Raw genomic sequence first — 20,717 nt, forward strand, 5'->3', positions numbered from 1 at the left:
CCTTGGAAGCAGTCACTGAGAGCAGATTGAGTATAATTACTAAGGAATTCTATATACTACATCATTCTTAATGCCTAGAGATGATACAAAGACAATCCTAACAATGAAAGTCAAGGTGTACTCTCAGACAGTGAAGGTTTCTTGAAAAGACTGTTCACTATGGTTCAGCTGCTTCTGCTGGGCTTTTGCTTTCCACTGGATTAGTATTCTTAATTATAAAATGGGAGGATGATCCTCCTCCTCCTTCAAGGTAATATCTATGTCATCATCTGACTCAGTAGTTTGTTCTCAAGGATTCCAGGTCTTAATAACCCAATCCAGGTTAGCACTTTTGCTCAACAGAGTTACTAAACTCAAGGTGATACAAAATTGGCAGACTAGCTTCCAAATGTTCTTCTGGAGTTTTTAGTTTATTTACCAAGTTAGACACTAACAAAGACATGGAGGCCTTCACATCCCTGTCTAACTGTAATTCTTCCTCTAGCTTTCATATTGTCACCTCAGCTGCTAACTGTGCTTCTGTGATCACTCACACAGCTCAAAAGAGCAAGCCCAATGTTGCCACTGCACAGCCATCTTCCTTTCTGTGTACCATTTAGTTTTCTAATAACAAGAGTTCTACATTGCCTGGCATTTTTAGGACAGCTCCATACTCATACAGTGGTCCACTTGCATTTAAAAAATAGGCAACACCACCCCACACAGATCAGAATCACCCAGAGATTTCCCCGCTGATGACTTTTCCACTTGCCCATACATTGGTTCTTATTTCCTGCCGGATACCTTGCTAGTTGTCTTGTGAAAGGGCCATATATGTAAAGCAATTCCTAATGCAGAAGGAGCTTAAAAACTGAAGAATCAGGCAGACAAATCCAGGTTGTCAACAGGAGTTGATTCTGGGGGGAACTAATAGACAGAGCATGGTCTTGGGTGGCTACAAGTCTGGTACTTTGAGGCGCTGTTATCCCCAAACCCAAGTATCGAACACTATAGGGAAAGTGTCATGTGTTCTATAAAATTTTGCAGAAAAATTAAACATGTGGAAAAAGTTAAGCATGCTATATATACAAAATATCTTGCAATTTTTGTAGTAACATGAGAATTGTTTGACTTAAGGTCAGGATTTATAGTAAGCACATTCAAAAGTAAATACAGTAGAAATCTTACACATTTCCTGAGCTGGTGTTAATCAGAAGTAGGCAGATTAACAGTAAAGATAGAGGAATTTTGAACTGCACAGTTAGTTTCCTTTTCCTGTGCATAAATGTTATCTGTCCATACAGCAATCATAGGGTCACTATTAAACTATTAAGGTTCTGGAGACTGCTCAATTAACGAATTGTTCTTTCCTCAGATAAACTCTGTTAAGTTTAATTTGTGTAAAAGGTTTGTTTTATCAGTGGGGAGTCTGCATATTTTTCCCATGTCTGTGTGAACTTTCTACAGGTATTTTTCTTTCCTATCACATCTCAAAGGTGTGTATTTTAGGTCAATTGTCATGTCTAAACTGTCCCAGTATGTGAGTGTGTGTGTTTACATTTGTGTGAAAATAACATCCTATATAGGCTTGGCTCTGACCTTGTGTTCTAAACTGCTGGAAGAAGCTCCAGCCTCTTGCAACCCTGAGGTAAAACAAGAAGAATAAAAATAAATAAATGAACAATGAGTATAAGTTATTGTAAATTAAAAATTTGTGAAGTACAGAATAATCCTGAAATGCACAATAATAAACAATGAATGACTATATATACAACAATGAACATGTAAGCACTCAGCAAGAACACCACACTTACTATTGTTTGTTTTTGAACTACATTGTAGGAGGTGCTCCTTATAATGTTTACATTGTGAACATTATTTTGTTTATTTAATCTACCACAACTATAATTACTATCACCCACTAGTTTTCCAATAGTTTGATAATAAGTGTCGTGCAGGGAAGGGCCACTATGGGTTGAAATGGATGAATTGAAAGAAGTAGGCTTCATAAGGTGGGAACTAACAAATTTTGCTGAACTAAAACTTCTAATCCAATGCAAAGAAGCTAAGAATAACGATAAAACATTCCAGGACCTGTTAACCAGAATAACCAGTTTAGACAGAAACATAAATGGCCTGATGGACAAACAGGAAGCAACAAAAACACGACAAAAAACTTTACAATGCAGCCATAAGTATCAATAGCAGAATAGACAAAGTGGAGGAAAGAATTTCAGAACTTAAAGACTGTCTTGCTGAAATAAGGCAAACAAGATTAGAGAATAAAGAATGCCAAAAAACTTTACAATGCAACTGTAAATATCAGTAGCAGAATAGACAAAGTGGAGGAAAGAATTTCAGAACTTAGAGAAGGTCTGCTGAAATAAGGCAAACAAGATTAAAGAATAAAGAATGAAAAGGAATGAACAAAACCTCTGAGAAATTTGGGATTATGTATTAATAAAAATATTTTTAAAAAAAATTTTTTGGGGTACGTGAAAGAGACAGGGAGAATGGAACCAAGTTGGAAAACATACTTTAGAATGCAATCCAGGAGAACTTCCCAATCTAAGAGGTCAACATTCAAATTTCAGAAATCTAGAGAATCCCAGTAGGATAATCCATGAGAAAGTTCACCCCCAGATGCATAATCATCAGATTCTCCAAGGCTGAAATAGAAGAAATGTTAAGGATAGCCAGAGAGAAAGACTAGATCACTTTCAAAGGGAAGCCCATCAGACTAACAGCAGAACTCACAGCAGAAACTCTACAAGCCACAAGAGACCAGGGGACAATATTCAACATTCTTACAAAAGAATTTCCAACCCAGAATTTCATATCTGGCCAAACTAAGTTTCAAAAGAGAAATAAGATCCTTTTCAGACAAGCAATTGCTTAGGTAATCCATCACCAGACCTGCCTTGCAGAAGCTCCTGAAGGAAACAATAAATATACAAAGGAATAACCACTACCAGTCACTAATAAAACACACAAAAGTACACATATCAATGACACTACGAAGCAACTACATTAACAAGTCTGTAAAATAACCAACTAGGATCTTCATAATAAGATCAAATTCACACAGAACAATAATAACCTTAAATGTAAATGGGCTGAATGTCCCAAGTGTAAGATACAGAATGACAAGCTGGATAAATTGTCAAGACCCATCAGTATGCTATATGATACACCCATCTCACATGTAAAGCCACACATTGGCTCCAAACAAAGGGATGAAGAAAAATTTACTAAGCAAATGGAAAGCAGAAAAAAACCAAGGTTGAAATGTTAGTTTCTGACAAAATGAACTTTAAAACAACAAAGATCAAAAAAAGACAAATAAGGGCATTACATAATACTAAAAGGATTCATTCAATAAGAAGAGTTCACTACCTAAATATATAGATACCCGATATGGGAACATCCAGATTTATGAAACAAGTTCTTATAGACTTACAAAGAGACTTAGACTCTCACGCAATAATATTGGGAGATTTGAACACCACATTGTCAGTATTAGACAGATTATTGACAAGGAAATTAACAAGGATATTTAGTACTAGAACTCAGCTCTGAATCAAGTGGACCTGATATATATCTACAGGACTCTCCTCTCAAAAATAACAGAATATGCACTTTTCTTAATCCACATGGCACTTACTCTAAAATTGATCACATAATTAGAAGTAAAATACTCTTCAGCAAATGAAAAATAACTGAAATCATAACCAACAGTCTTTCATGGCACAATAAAATTAAAACTCAAGGACCCACTCAAAAACACAAAACTACTCGGAAATTAAACAGCCTCATTCTGAATATGACTCCTGGGTAAATAATGAAATTAAGGCAGTAATCAAGAAGTTATTTGAAACCAGTGAGAACAAAGAGACAGTGTACTTGAATCTCTGGGACACAGCTAAAGCAGTGTTAAGAGGAAAATTTATAGCACTAAAATGCCCATATCAGAATGTTAGAATGATCTAAAATTGACACTCTAACATCTAATTTAACAGAACAAGAGAACCAATGTCAAACAAACTCCAAAGCTAGCAGAAAACAAAAAATAAGCAAGATCAAAGTGTAACTGAAGGAAATAGAGACACAAAAATCCCTTTAATAAAATCAATGAATTCAGCATGTTTTTTTTTTGAAACATTAATAGACAGACTGCTAGTTAGACTAATAAAAAGGAAATGAGAGAATAAAAAACACACAATAAAAATGATAGAAAAGATAATTACCACTGACTCCATAAAAAACACAAAAACCATCAGAAATACCATAAACACCTCTATGCCACTAAACTAGAAAATCTGGAAGAAATGGATACATTCCTGGACACCCTTCCAAGACTGAACCAGAAAGAAGCTGAATCCGTGAATAGACCAGTAAGAAATTTTGAAGTTGAGGCAGTAATAAATGGCCTACCAAGCAAAAAAAGCCTAGGACCAGAGGAATTTACAGCTTAATTCTATGAGAAGCACAAGGAGGAGCCGGTACCATTTCTTCTGGGACTATTTCAAATAATTGAAAAGGAGGGACTCCTCCCTACATAATCTTATGAGGCCGGCATCATCCAGATAACAAAATGTGGCAGCGGTACAATACAAAAAGAAAACTTTATGCCAATATCCCTGATAAACATCAATACAAAAATCCTCAATAAAATACCAGTAAACCAAATCCAGGAAGCACATCAAAAAGCTTACGCACCACAATCAAGTTGGCTTCTTCCGGTGATGCAAGGCTGGCTCAACATACACAAATCAGTCAATGTAATTCATCATATAAATGAACCAAAAACAAAAGCCACATGATTTTCTTAATTGATGCAGAAAAAAGCCTTTGATAAAATCAACATACCTTCATGTTAAAAACACTGAATAAACTAGGTTTGAAAAGTACCTCAAAATAATAAGTCATTTATGAGAAATTTACAGCCAATATCATATTGAATGGGGGAAGGGCTAGAAGCATTCCCCTTAAAAACCAGCAAAAGACAAGGATGCCCTCTCTTACCACTCCTTTTCAAGATAGTACTGAAAGTGCTGGCCAGAGCAATCAGGCAAGAGAAGGACATACACGGTAATGAAATAGGAAGAGAGGAAGTCAAACTGTCTCTGTTTGCAGATGACATGATCCTTTATCTTGAAAACCCCAGCATCTCAGCCCAAAAGCTTCTTAAACTGATAATCAACTTTATCAAATTCTCAGGATAGAAAATCAATGTGCAAAAATCACAAGCATTCCTATACACTGACAAAAGGCAATCTGAAAGCCAAATCATTAATGAACTCCCATTCACAATTGCTATGAAGAGAATAAAATACCTAGGAATATAGTTAACAAGGAAAATAAAGGACCTCTTCAAAGAGAGCTATAAACCACTGCTCAAGGAAATCAGAGAGGACTCAAACAAATGGAAAACCATTCCAGTTCATAAATAGAATCAATGTCATGAAAATGGCCATACTGCCCAAAGTAATTTACAGATTCAATGTTATTCCCATAAAACTACTGTTGACATTCTTCACAAAATTAAAAAAAAAAACAACTTTAAAATTCATATGGAACCAAAAAAGAGCCTTTATAGCTAAGACAATCCTAAGCAAAAAGAACAAAGATGAAGGCATTGTGCTATCTGACTTCATAGTCAATTCTGTAATATTACAGAATTACATTAACCAAAGTAACATGATACAAAAAAAGACACATAGACTTTGGAACAAAACAGAGATCTCAGAAGTAAGACCACACATGTTTAACCCTCTGATCTTTGATAACCCTGACCAAAAAAGAGCAATGAGGGATGGACTCTCTATTTAATAATGCCTGCAAAACTGGTAAGCCAGACACAAAACATTGAAACTGGACTCCTTCTTTACACCTTATACAAAAATTAACTCAAGATGGATTAAAGACTTCATTGTAAAATCAAAAATTATGAAATTCCTAGAAGAAAATCTAGGCAATACCATTGAGGACATAATCATGGCCAAAGATTTCATGAGGAAAACACCAAAAGCAATTGCCACAAAAGTAAAATTGACAAATGGGATCTAACTAAACTAAAGAGCTTGTGCACAGAAAAAGAAACTGTCATCAGAGTGAACAGACAAACTACAGAGTGGAAGAAAATGTTTCCAATCTATCTATCTGACACAGTGTCTAATAACCAGAATCTACAAAGAACTTAAGCATATTTACAAGAAAAAAACAACCCAGTTAAAAAGAGGGCAAGGGACATGAACACACACTTTTCAAAAGAAGACATTCATGCGGCCAACAAATACATGAAAATAAGCTCAAAATCACTGATTATTAAAGAAATGCAAAACAAAATGACAATGAGATACCACCTCACACCAGTCAGAATTTCGATTACTAAAAAGTCAAGGGAGACCGAGGTGGGTGGATCACAAGGTCAGGAGATCGAGACCATCCTAGCTAACACGGTGAAACCCCTTCTCTACTAAAAATGCAAAAATTAGCCAGATGTGGCAGGGTGTGCCTGCAGTCCCAGCTGCTGTGGAGGCTGAGGCAGGAGAATGGCATGAACCCGGGAAAGGTGGAGCTTGCAGTGAGCTGAGATCATGCCACTACACTCCAGACTGGGCGACAGAGCGAGAATCCATCTCAAAAAAAGAAAAAAAAAAAAAAAAAAAAAAAAGAAAGAAACAACAGATGCTAGTGAGGCTGTGAATAGATAGGAATACATTTACACTGTTGCTGGGAATTTAAATAATTCCAACCATTGTGGAAGATAGTGTAGCAATTCCTCAAGGATCTAGAACCAGAAATACTATTTGACTCAGCAATCCCATTACTGGATATATATCGAAAATGATATAAATCATTCTGTTGCAAAGATACGTGCATGTGTATGTTCACAATAGCAAAGATATGTAACCAATCCAAATGCCCACCAATACTAGACTAGATAAAGATAATGTGCTGCATATACACTAAGGAATACTATGCAGTCATAAAAAGGAATGAGATCATGGCTTTGCAGCAACATGGATGGAGCTTGAAACCATTGATCCACCTGCCTTGGCCTTCCAAAGTGCTAGAATTACAGGCGTGAGTCACTATTTTAGCTTTTAATATTACAAGTACTCTGCATTTTTTGTTTGAAGATTGGTGATGTTTTTGTGACCAGGACAATTCCATAGGATACTGTCTTGTTTATGTCAGTTAGGCTATGATAAAACTGGTTAAATTATACTTCCTTTTCTTTAAAGTTTACAGTTTTGAAATCTATTGATAAATTAAGTGAAGACTTACTGTATGTAAATGTTTTAAAAAATATAAAAGACTGTCTTGTAAGCTTTTCAAGCAAAGAATGTTCTTCTCAAAGACCTGAGACACATCTCTTTAAAATGACATCATCAAGGAAGACAAAACCCTGATCTTTCAACTTTGCAAAACCTTATCTCCAGTAGGTACCTCCCTTTGAGACTATCTTATCTTGAAGAAATATATATGTTTTTTCTCTATATAAAGTCGGTCAGCAAACACAGATGGCGAACCTCATTCCAAGGAGAATTTATAATACGTGTGACAAAAGCTTCTCTCAATATGTATATAACAGGTTGTCTGTGACTGGTAATTTGAAGTAATGCATTTTCTTCTATCAAATCTCATGAATGGATTGCTTCTGATGTGTATCACATTACAATTGAATGCATATTAAAATGTCAAACCTTTTTCCTTCTCTACTTTTGTAAAGAGTTTTCTGGATTGGCAGGGTATTTTAAGTTTAATTACATTTTACCAAAACCAACTGCCCTTCAAAAGAACTTGCTTTCTAGATGAAGAGAAGGCTTAGTTGACATGAAGTCCCCTGCAAGGGAGACACAGATCTAGAACCACCAGGTATCAGGGAAGGTAGAAATATACAACAGGCTAAACTGTGTTCCCTGCAAATCCTTATATCAGATACGTCACACCTAGAACCTCAAACTGTGACTTTTTTTATAGACTGTACCTTTACTCAGAGAATTAAGGTAAAATGATGATGGCAAACAGATGTCTCCTAATCCAGTAAAACTGATGTCTTTAGGAATACAGAAGAATATGACTCTGACAGCAATAAGAAAAGAGGGATGTTCGCATGAAGATCCAGCAAGATGGATGCCATCTAAAAGTTGAGAGAGAAACTAAATCTGCCATCTTGTTTTCTGGGTTTCTGACCTCCAGAACTGTAAGAAAGTATCTGTTATTTAAGTCATCCAGAAGGTTATATTCTGTTATGGAAGTCTAGATAGACTCATACAATCATATACTAGTTATATTTTTTTAGAGACTTACTATGTTTTTATACATAGATCCCACAGGAAAGGAAGCTGAGAAAGAACTATGGGTTCTTAGTTTGACAAGTCACACCATTCCCTAATGATTTCCAAGAAACTTCTCTATGCCCTCCAATCACTGACTGACCTGTAGCTCCTCCATGTTTCAGAGGCAACATAAATACATTCCAAGAAAGCAATATGGAATATGGAATATCACTTTGTCTCTTTATTTAAAAAACAGTATCAGAAGAGAGACACTTAAGAAAAAAATTACCTCAGGATCAGAAAACTTTTCTGTCTTCCAGTCTTAGCAAAAGTCTGCTCCTAAAGCCCTAAGAGATAATAAAGTAATGCCAAAGGAATTGCTGGTCATTACTTTAAAAATGTTACAAAGCTATACAGTCTTATCAGCCACTTACTCTCCTAAACTTGGACACTTGGTTGGAGTGGCCATGGGGCACCCTAAAGCAGTGGTCCCCAACCAATTTTGTAGAAGACAATTTTTCCATGAACAGATGGTGTGAGGGGGTGTCTGGTTTCCAGATGAAACTTCTCACCTCAGCTCATCATGTGTTAGATTCCCATAAAGAGCTTAGAATGCAGATCCCTCACATGTGCAGTTAATAGGGTTTCTGCTTCTTTGTGAATCAAATGCAGAGCTCTTGGGGCAATGCAGGAAAGTCACTTATTGTTGTGCAGCTTGATTTCTAACAGGACATAAACTGGTGGTTGGGAACACCTACCCTAGAGGACCACAAGCCCTCCCAAATCATTTGAATCGCCTTCACATCTCAATCAGTTTGTCAAGAGACTTGGAGTCATCTTATTCATAGCAGAATGATGGCCACTAGCCATCACTAAACATCTGGTCTTTGATGAAGCCCCAAAGACCACAATTTCAGTGTGCAAGCCACAAGTATAAAAAAAACCAAACTCAAACTCAGCACAAAAGAGGCTCCAATATCTGGAGAAGTGCATGATTATCAACCCCAGTCAGGGCCTTTTCAAAGAGTACCAGAGCCCAAGAAAAACTCACAATATGACTGTGACTGCAGCAATACCAGGGTTATGTCTCCAATCTCAACAAACAACACAGACTTGAACTCAAATGCCAAGTCAAGAAACAAGACCTCCCAGTCTTAAAACCTGGCCAACCCCAAAAGTCAGGCTTTCTACTGTTGCACCTCAGATCAATGATAAAGTCATCTATAAATGTTTGCCTTACTAGGATAAGGCAAAGAACATCTCAAAGAAGAGTCAAACCAAAAGTAAAGCCACATTAACAGGTTTTGGTGTCAAAACTAGACAGACAGTGTGTATTTTCCAAATGACTCAGAGGAGTGTATTAAATATCTAAGTATACTGGAACAGATGGACAAGGCAGTGAAGGTACCCTCTGTGGTATAGAATAAAGAGGTTTCAGTGCAAACTGGTCTACCTCCTCAAATAATCCCCCTACACACAGTTCTATTCAAAGAGCAGACAGTCCAGAGTATGAATGACAGTCACATTCTGCTGGAGCAGGAGCAGGAGCAGGAGGACATGGTCTGCAATTAAAAAAAAAAAAATCCCTTCAGGACAAAAGGCAGAACATCATACAAGTTAGTGATAAAATGGGAGAGGAGGAAGAAGAGAATCAGGAAGAGAATACACAACCAAAATTTGCCTTTTTTAGATGGTAGAAGCTGCTCCTGAATCACCTGCAGGTCATGGAGATATATATCAGTATGTAATAAACTATTATCTACCGTTAATCAACCTTTACCACATGAATATCTCAGTGTTCTAGAGTGCACTAACTGCAGTGTTACTGCTTAGAAATTCAAGAAAACCATTTTGTATGGGAAATAACTAGTTTCCACACTCAGCACAGCTAGTAGAGTCAGATACAGAGTCTAAGTTATTTCTAGGTTGTTCTAAACATATTTTAATTATGAAATCATATAACCCTACGTCTCATAGACTGTCACTTTTTTCTTTGCAGATACATATATAATTATACAATAGGAGAACATTAGGTTGGTAGTCAGGAAATATAATTCTGACGCTTTGTATTATTACTTTTTTCCTCAACCTGCACAAATACTGCATGGAGCTGAGTGGCTTCCTGCATCAAAACCATTGTCTATTCCACAGTACTGTTTCTTCTATAGCCAGAGGGAAAGGAGAGAGTACAATGTCAACAAAAGGCAGAAGTGTAGGGAAGACAAAATTATGATGGAGTTGCAAGGAAGGCTTTGGGAAAGTAACAGTGGAAACTGGCTTGGTATTGACTTAGCAGGGGTGGGGGAGTTCTGAGGAGAGATTAGAAACACACGGTTTTATTTTTTACAGACATAAAGGGTTGCCATTTTATTTCCCAGTTTTGAATAAGCCTCCGCTTTCCCTTATCTGGAACATACTTGCACATAATGAGCTGGCTTGATCCTAAATGAAAATCACATTTGACCCTCTCCTATATTATATTATAAATTTGGTTATACTTTCTTTCTCCCAGTGACCCCTCCTTGTTATTTATCATACAAAACTATTTGCTGGCTCATTTTCTCTAGCACCTGTAAATCAGTTACAGCATAGGCTATCTACTTATCTTCTGACATTTTTTTTTTTCCAAATTGCCACATAGGCCTTGTCTCAGAGAAACAATGGTAAGAACTTCCCTGACCTGTTACCAATCACACTCTAGTAAGAAACAAAGATGCTGGAATTATGGACAAATCAACATTCCTTGATGTCACTCAGAAAAAAAAAAAAAAAAAAAAACAACCTCTCAATATTCCTAGGAACTACCTGGCAAGGTGCAATGACCTGGTAAGTATGGGGATTAAATGAGCTCCATGTCTGTTAGAAACTAAGATATAAACACACATATTGCTTAGGCCTATATGAAATCATTAATATCACCATCAACCCTCTTTACATCTTGTCCAATGGGAAGGTCTTCATTGCAGTAATACTCATAGAACTGTTACCACATATAACACTGTGTCCTTCTGAAATCTCCTGAAGGACCTCTGTGAAGCTGTCTTCCAGTTTATGCTTAGCAGCACAGTGTGCTTTCTACATTAATGTTATGTGAAAAATAAATTGCTACCTTACAACCACTATGATGTCACTAGGCAATAAAACATTTTTGGTCCCATTATAATCATATGAGATTAAAATGGCATATGCTGTCAGCCACTGACCTATATTTAGCCATTTGATACATGACTGTGTCAAAGTATTAAGTTCATAGGATCCGAAGGTGTTAGGCAGTCACTGTGTTAGGAATCTTGAAAAAACGTATCACTCCTGCACCACTACCAGCCCTCTGACTCAGAAGGCCCAAGGACTTATTCAAAAGTTTCCTCAAGACCCTCCTTAGGCTCTAACAGCCCAGATACAGCATTAGTGGGAAAGCTGCAGGCAAGCCAACTAGCAATAACCTGTGAGTCACACTGGGGCCAAAATACTTCCACTACTCCCTCTCATGGGGATCCTGAGGTAGATATGTATTCACACGGATCATACAAGTAGGCCTCCCTACTGCTGATCAGATTCTGCAAAATTAGTGGCTTTGGCCTGAGAACCTAACACCTAAACTCAGGACCCTCACAGTCTCCCTCTATCATAGGTACAACTCAGCTCAATCCTGGGGAGCCCACACCTGTGGAGTCTCAGTTTTGCCCACCCTTGGTTGGCCCTGGGTACTAGAAAATAAGGGTTGTGCAAGTTTGAAGGGCTCGGGTGCTGCCAACTGACTGCTACAGTGGGCTTCAGATAACCACTTGTTGGAGATCTTGGTGGGAACCAGCATAAGTCAGCAAGTATTTGGAGGAATCTCTGCTTCAGCAGATAGCTATTGTGATGCTAGCGGAAGACAAAAACATGCAGTGTTACCAGATTGTTTCCCATCCAAGTCCTGGCTGGATAGATGTGAGTCTGCTCTAGATTTGATTAGGTATACATGGCAATACTGATGGAAATATTAGTTATTCATCCTGAAAGCCTCAAGACCCTGACCTGCTATGTACCACTGCTATTGCCCATGCAGTCCTGCAGTCCAGAGCATCTCCACCAGCTGCCTATCACCTGGTACAGTCTGCCTGGCACTTTTATTAGGCCACTCCTAACCGGAGCAGTGCCCAGCCACAAGAATGGCCACTCTATGCTTAGACAGGTGCACTGTTCCTTCTACCTCACTAGTGCACATCCTGACTGAAGCAGTAAGGGGAACAGCATGATGACTCAGTCCTAGCAGTGCCTTTCTGCCCATTCAGGGAAAACACTCCAGCACTTAGGTTACAGCTGTCTCCCATCATGATTTTCCTGAAGCCTCTGGAAGCTTGACTTCAGTAATCCTGGAGATTACATATGTAGCTCAGCGCTGCCCTGGCTGTGGCTTTACTTTCTGCCCAGCTTCAGCCTGCTGGACTCACCAGGAGACACTTGAGGGGCTGAGGAATACCTGTTCATCCTTTCACCCTTCCTCAGAACCACCGCCAATGCCAACTACTGAGACCAGGACCCTTCCTGGGTGCCTCTCTCTCTTTGGGAGATAGGCTCTGGTGAAGAGAGTAGATCTTGAAGACAGGTAGTCCTGCTCTGGGCTTGGCCAGCACATGAAGGCTCTGACCTGGGGCTGAAAGTAACCTGAGTGGACCCAGGGAGTGGAACCAGATTGTTCCGCAAAGCCCTCTGGAGGCCTTTGGACCTATTTATGTCCATAGGTACCATAAATATGAATGTCTTCTGAGAGAGTTCTTCGTTCTTTTTTTCTTTTGTATTTTCTGCCTCTGTGAGAAGACTATATACCTGCCAAATGTGCTTTGACCTTCTCTGAGAGACCTAGAGGTTAGCATGCCACCAGGGACAGGTTCTATTTAGTGTCCTGGAGTCTTGAGTGTTTACACACTTGTAGGATTGGGTACAGAAACAAAGAGAAGATTGTTTACCAGGTGATTCTCTATGGTAGGTAGAGAATGTCATTTACTGAAAAAGAAGTCAATGTCAGGTAGAAACAAAGGTCACATTGGGGGATGTTAGGGCCAGCAGTGTCTCATTTGGTCCTTGAGCAAGGGTGTAAATTGTGAAGATATGGTATGCAGGAGAGCTGTCTGCTAAGAAGTTCTTATCAGCAAATAAAGGAGACCTTGTCAGCTGACTAGGATCTTCCTCCAGACAATGGTGGAAAAACAAAGAAAAACATGTCAGGAAGATATTTTGGAAGTGCCACATTATGCAGAGGAGGGTTCTACAACTGCAAGCCATATGGCAAAATTCCAAACAGATAGGATGTCAAAGTGGTGGGATTCTGCTTATCTTCTGAGGCCAGAAGATACAAGAGAACCAATATATTCAGGGTGTGAAGGCCGTAGACATCCATAACCCCATTCCATATGCAAGAGTCTATGATTTGTGACCCTGCAATCCTCAGGACAGCGGACCTAGGCTAAGGAATTGTTATCTAGAGGACTTCACTCCAGGCTGGCCTAAAAAAAAAACAGGTCAAAACACCATACCAAACAGCTGGCATGTCACATGCATCCTTCTGCCTCACTCTCAGTGTGTACCCATGGAGAAGCTGGCTGGAAGGTATCCTAGACAGACTTTTGTATATGAAACCAAAAGCATTTGACATCAGAGACTCCTGACTGTCTCCTACATGGGCAATTATAAAATGCATTTTTGCTTGACTTCCAAAATCCCACATTTTAGAAATGTTCAGAGTTTGGGGTCCACAGTCCTTGAAGCCTTTTGGAACCCTGGAAATATCCCAGGTCAGCACTTCCCATCACTCTTCTAGTCATCATATTGATTTTCTCTCTATCAGCTGCCAGTGTCCTAGAGGGGCCTCTATGCTGTTCTCTTGCTCTTCCTCAGAAACCCCCAGGACTCCTACCTCACCAAACACTGCTCTACAGCACTTCTCATGGAAAGTTCTGATGGAAAAGAAAAGCTCAACACATGGTTATGTTTGGGCTGGGCCTTGTAAGGATGATAATTCTGCTTCTACTTGTGCTTAAGAGGGAAGACATTCACTTCCTGGGGGGCATTGGTAAGCAACAGTAAAGGGTGGACGGGCAGAAGCGTGAAGCAAAACATGGTTCACTGGGGTAGCTTCTTTATGGACATGGCCAAAAAACTGCTCCTTCTGACTTGATCCAAATGCTCTCCCTGTCACTACCCCTACCTTCTTCCTTGTTCTCCTCCCTCTTGGGCAAAGGCCAGACCCAGAAGCGCCATGTGAATTCCAGGAAGAAGAGTGCTCTAGCTGACTGTGGTCACCATTATGTCTAATCCAGAGACTCACTAAGTCAACCATGGATTGTCTTCTGAGGTCCTGAGGCAGATGCCATGCTTATGTGTTTGTGGCAGGGGGTTCCAAACACCAGCGGCCAACACCATAGCCCCGTTAAGCACCTGGATGTTGTTTCTGTCTGACCCCAACTTGACCCACCCACCCAGAAAGGAGAGTCCTCCTACAGTCTTTGTTCTGCTAACCCCTCCCTGTTTTACTTGCTCAATTTTCCCTATGATAACATCAAGGCATATGACTTTGCTGTGGGCATCTCTGCTGGAAGAAGACACAGCTTCTGAGGGAGAAACTAGTGAAGAGGGCAACTCTCATACCAAAGTGGTCAGCTTTGGTCTCACTACTCCTTTCATTTGTATCTTCTCTCTGCCTCCTCTCTCAGAAGAGGAACCATCATCCTGAAAGGGAAGAGGGCAAGGGAACACCCATGGAAAGGAGTATCCAAGAAGAGAAATATATCTAGGTGATGCCACTTGGCAACATATTATCAACAGCTAGCAGATGCTGGGTAAAGCTTGTGGGGTGTCAAAAGCAGAAGTATAATGCTTAAGAGCTGCTGTTTACACATTTAAAGAATACCATGTGTAAATATCTGACTTTGGCAATGTATCTGTGTCAGGTAAAAAAAGTGTGGTTTTGGGGGATTAAGGATCTGGAAGCTGGTCAGAGAAAAAGATATTTTGGGAGGCAGTAACAGTCTCTATTATGCAGTGTAGTATGAAAGGAGACATTCACAGTATGAAACTGTACACGAGATTAAGGTGCAGGGATTACTATTCATATGCTGAAAAGTAAAAGGTGATTTCTGGGGGATAGAAGGTTCTAACAGGAAGAATGTATACATGAATTGCTCAACAGGACTACCAGGAATTCAGTTTCAAAAACTCGTGTTCAGTGCTGGTTTGGGGTCTTAAAAACAACTAGATTTTGTTCATCCGTGATATCTTAAATATATAACTTGTATTAAAATTGGACTCTTGTGCTAGTGGGGTTTGACCAACCAGCTCACAATTTGTATTAAAAAATAAAAAACTTGGAGCCAGTACACAAAGACCATCTTTAATTCATTTACATATCAATTATTTATGAATAAAATTTTAGCAATAACAGAGGAACCACAGGATTCTTTTCAGGACTGGGAGGAAAAAACAAAGGCAACACTAGACAGGGCTGACACCCAGAAATAAACAAAACAAAACAGTAGTCATGGCTTGGATGGGGATAAGATGCAATTTTAGCACATGTATGTAATTCAGATGTAGAAAAAGCATATATTTACCAGATGTGGAAAGTTTTAGACAAGAGGTAAAATTATTTGGGGGAACCACTGAAAGGCAAGGAAAACTTGTATTTGCCTTGCAGGTAATCATCACCACCAAAGAAAACTACAAGAGAAACAATGCCCACAGTTTCTAAGGGGAAAGGGAAACAGAAATTTCCAAAGCAAATACAAACTTTGTTAGGTCTTCTTAAGAAATCTGCTCTCCTTCTGCACAGCAAAAGAAACTACCATCAGGGTGAACAGGCAACCTACAGAATGGGAGAAAATTTTTGCAATCTACTCATCTGACAAAGGGCTAATATCCAGAACCTACAAAGAACTCAAACAAATTTACAAGAAAAAAACAAACAACCCCATCAAAAAGTGGGCAAAGGATATGAACAGACATTTCTCAAAAGAAGACATTCATACAGCCAACAGACACAAGAACAAATGCTCATCATCACTGGCCATCAGAGAAATGCAAATCAAAACCACAATGAGATACCATCTCACACCAGTTAGAATGGCAATCATTAAAAAGTCAGGAAACAACAGGTGCTGGAGAGGATGTGGAGAAATAGGAACACTTTTACACTGTTGGTGGGATTGTAAACTAGTTCAACCATTATGGAAAACAGTATGGCGATTCCTCAAGGATCTAGAACTAAAAGTACCATATGACCCAGCCATCCCATTACTGGGTATATACCCAAAGGATTATAAATTGTGCTGCTATAAAGACATATGCACACGTATGTTTATTGCAGCACTATTCACAATAGCAAAGACTTGGAATCAACCCAAATGTCCATCAGTGACAGATTGGATTAAGAAAATGTGGCACATATACACCATGGAATACTATGCAGCCATAAAAAAGGATGAGTTTGAGTCCTTTGTAGGGACTTGGATGCAGCTGGAATCCATCATTCTTAGCAAACTATCACAAGAACAGAAAACCAAACACCACATGTTCTCACTCATAGGTGGGAACTGAACAATGAGATCACTCGGACTCAGGAAGGGGAACATCACACACCGGGGCCTATCATGGGGAGGGGGGAGGGGGGAGGGGGGAGGGATTGCATTGGGAGTTATACCTGATGTAAATGACGAGTTGATGGGTGCAGCACAGCAACATGGCACAAGTATACGTATGTAACAAACCTGCACGTTATGCACATGTACCCTACAACTTAAAGTATAATAATAATAAATAAATTAAAAATAAATAATTAAATAAAGTCATTAGACAACAGAAAAAAAAAAGAAATCTGCTCTCATGACAAAGACGGTTTGCGATATTTAGTTATATTATTTGACTGATCTTAGACAAGGAACCACAAAATGTTGAACTGCAGTCACTTCTCCCACCAGCTATTTTTAATTCCCAAGAAATAAAGAATATTTTGTAGTTTAAAATGGTTTGGGGGCGAAAAAAAAAAGAAAAAATTCATTTCCAACACATAAACATTTTCATTAAATTCAAATTACATGGTCATAAATAAAGTTATATTGGCATTATATTGGATTATATATCTCCAATTACATATGGGGAGTTGAGTAGTCCCCACACTGTTATAACTCAATAATGTTTCAAAAGTCATATGTATTCAAAGGCATAGGTATCACATAGGGCTGCATTTAATCTCTTCCTCCTAAATACTGTATACCAATCACACACGCACACACACACACACACACACACACACACGGTGAAAAATGTCAAATGTGCTGCAGAGGGAGTCATTTTATTAGATGGCAAATCTATATGTTTATTGTGTAATTCCATGATACAATACTATTTATATTCCTTTTTATTCTCTCTCTTTTTTTGAGATGGATTCTCACTCTGTTGTCAGGCTGAAGGGCAATGGCAGCAATCTGGGCTTATTGCAACTTCTGCCTCCATTATTGGTGTATAAGAATGCTTGTATTTTTGCACATTGATTTTGTATCCTGAGGCTTTGGAAGCTGCTTATCAGCTTAAGGAGATTTTGGGCTGAGATGATGGGGTCTTCTAAATATACACTCATGTCATTGCAATCAGAGACAATTTGCCTTTTTTTCTTTCTATTTGAATATGCTTTATTTCTTTCTCTTGTCTGATTGCCCTGATTTCAAGCAATTCTCCTCCCTCAGCCTCCCAAGTAGCTGGGATGACTAGCACCCAAGGCAAATTTTTTTATTTTTATGTTTTATACTTTAATTTCCGGGGTATATGTGCAGAATGTGCAGTTTTGTTACATAGGTATACACGTGCCATGGTCGTTTTCTGCACCCATCATTTCGTCATCTACATTAGGTTTTTCTCCTAATGCTATCCTTCCCCCAGCCACCCATGTCCCGACAGGCCCCAGTGTGTGATGTTCCCCTCCTTGTGTCCACGTGTTCTCATTGTTCAAATTCCAATTATGCCTGAGAACATGCAGTGTTTGGTTATCTGTTCTTGTGTAAGTTTGCTGAGAATGATGGTTTCCAGCTTCATCCATGTCCCTGCTAAGGTCATGAACTCATCCTTTCTTAAGACAGCATAGTATTCCATGGTGTATATGTACCACATTTTCTTTATGCAATCTATCATTGACTGGCATTTGGGTTGGTTCCAAGTCTTTGCTATTGTAAATAGTGCCACAATAAACATAAGTGTGCATGTGTCTTTTTATAGTAGAATGATTTATACTGCTTTGGGTATATACCCAGTGATAGGATTGCTGGGTCAAAAGATATTTCTGGTTCTGTACCCTTGATGAATCACCACAGTCATCCACAATGGTTGAACTAATTTACACTCCCACCAACAGTGTAAAAGTGTTCCTATTTCTCCACATCCTCTCCAGCATCTGTTATTTCCTGGCTTTTTAATGACTGTGATTCTAACTGGCATGAGATGATATCTCATTGTGGTATTGGTTTGCATTTCTCTACTCACTAGCGATAAGCTTTTTTGCATGTTTGTTGGCTGCATAAATGTCTTCTTTTGAGAAGTGTCTGTTTATATTCTTCACCAACTTGTTGATAGAGTTTTTTTGTTTTTGTCAATTTGGTTAAGTTCTTTGTAGATTGTGGATATTAGCTCATGTCAGATGGGTAGATTGCAAAAATTTTCTCCCATTGTGTAGGCTGCCTTTTCACTCTGATGATAGTTTATTTTTGCTATGCGGAAGATCATTAGTTTAATTAGGTCCTATCTGTCAATTTTGACTTTTGTTGCCATTGCTTTTAGTGTTTTAGTCATGAAGTCTTTGCCCATGCCAATGTCCTGAATGGTACTGCCTAGATTTTCCTCTAGAGTTTTTATAGTTTCAGGTCATATGTAAGTCTTTAATCCATCTTAAGTTAATTTTTGTATAAGGTGTAAGAAAGGGGTCCAGTTTCAGTTTTCTGCATATAGCTAACCAGTTTTCCCAACACTATTTATTAAATATGAAATTCTTTCCCCATTGCTTGTTTCTGTCAAGTTTTTGAAAGATCAGATGGTTATAGGTGTGTGGCATTATTTCTGAGACCTCTGTTCTGTTACATGTTCTATATATCTGTTTTGGTACCAGTATCATGCTGTTTTTGATACTGTAGCCTTGTAGTATAGTTTGAGGTCAGGTAGCATCATGCCTCCAGCTTTGTTCTTTTTGCTTAGGATTGTCTTGGCCATGTGGACTCTTTTTTTTGGTTCCATATGAACTTTAAAGTAGCTTTTTCTAATTCTATGAAAAAAAGTCAATGGTAGCTTGATGGGAATAGTATTGAATCTATAAATTACTTTGGGAAGTATGGCCATTTTCACAATATTGGTTCTTCCAATCCATGAGCATGGAATGTTTTTCCATTTGTTTGTGTCCTCTCTTATTTCATTGAGCAGTGATGTGTAGTCCTCCTTGAATAGGTCATTCACATCACTCATAAGTTATATTCCTGGGTATTTTATTCTTTTTGTAGCAATTGTAAATGGGAATTCACTCATGATTTGACTGTTTATTATTGGTTTATAAGAATGCTTGTGATTTTTGCACATTGATTTCATATCCTGAGACTTCGATAAAGTTGCTTATCATCTTAAAGAGATTTTGGGCTGAGATGATGAGGTTTTCTAAACATACAATCATGTCATCTGCAAAAAGAGACAATTTGACTTCCTCTCTTACTATTTTAATACCCTTTATTTCTTTCTCTTGCCTGACTGCTCTGGCCAGAACTTCCAATACTCTCTTTTCTTATGCTTTGTCTTATGCTGGTTTTCAAAGGGAATGCTTCCAGCTATTGTCCATTCTGTATAATATTGGCTGTAAGTCTGCCATAAATGGCCCTGATTATTTTGAGATGCATTCCTTCAATATTCAGTTTATTGAGAATTTTTAGCATGAAGTGACATTGAATTTTTCGAAGGACTGTTCTGCATCTATTGAGATAAACACACGGCTTTTGTCATTGATTCTGTTTATGTGATGGATTACGTTTATTGATTTGAGTATGCTTGAACCAGCCTTGCATCCCAGGTATGAAGCTGACTCGATCATGGTGGTTAGCTTTTTGATGTTCTGTTGGATTAGGTTTGCCAGTATTTTATTGAGAATTTTTGAATTGATATTCATCAGGGATATTGGCCTAAACTTTTCTTGTTGTGTCTCTGCCAAGTTTTTGTATTATGATGATGCTGACCTCATAAAATAAGTTAGGGAGGAGTCCCTCTTTTTCTATTGTTTGGAACAATTTCAGAAGGAATGATACCAGCTCCTCTTTGTACCTCTGGGAGAATTCAACTGTGAATCTATCCGGTCCTAGAGTTTTTTTGGTTGGGAGGCTATTAATTACTGTTCAATTTCAGAACTCATTACTGGACTATTCAGGGATTTGACTTCTTCTTGGTTTAGACTTG

The sequence above is a fragment of the Macaca nemestrina genome, chromosome Y, assembly GCF_043159975.1.
Source record: "Macaca nemestrina isolate mMacNem1 chromosome Y, mMacNem.hap1, whole genome shotgun sequence".
Classification (NCBI taxonomy): Eukaryota; Metazoa; Chordata; class Mammalia; order Primates; family Cercopithecidae; genus Macaca; species Macaca nemestrina.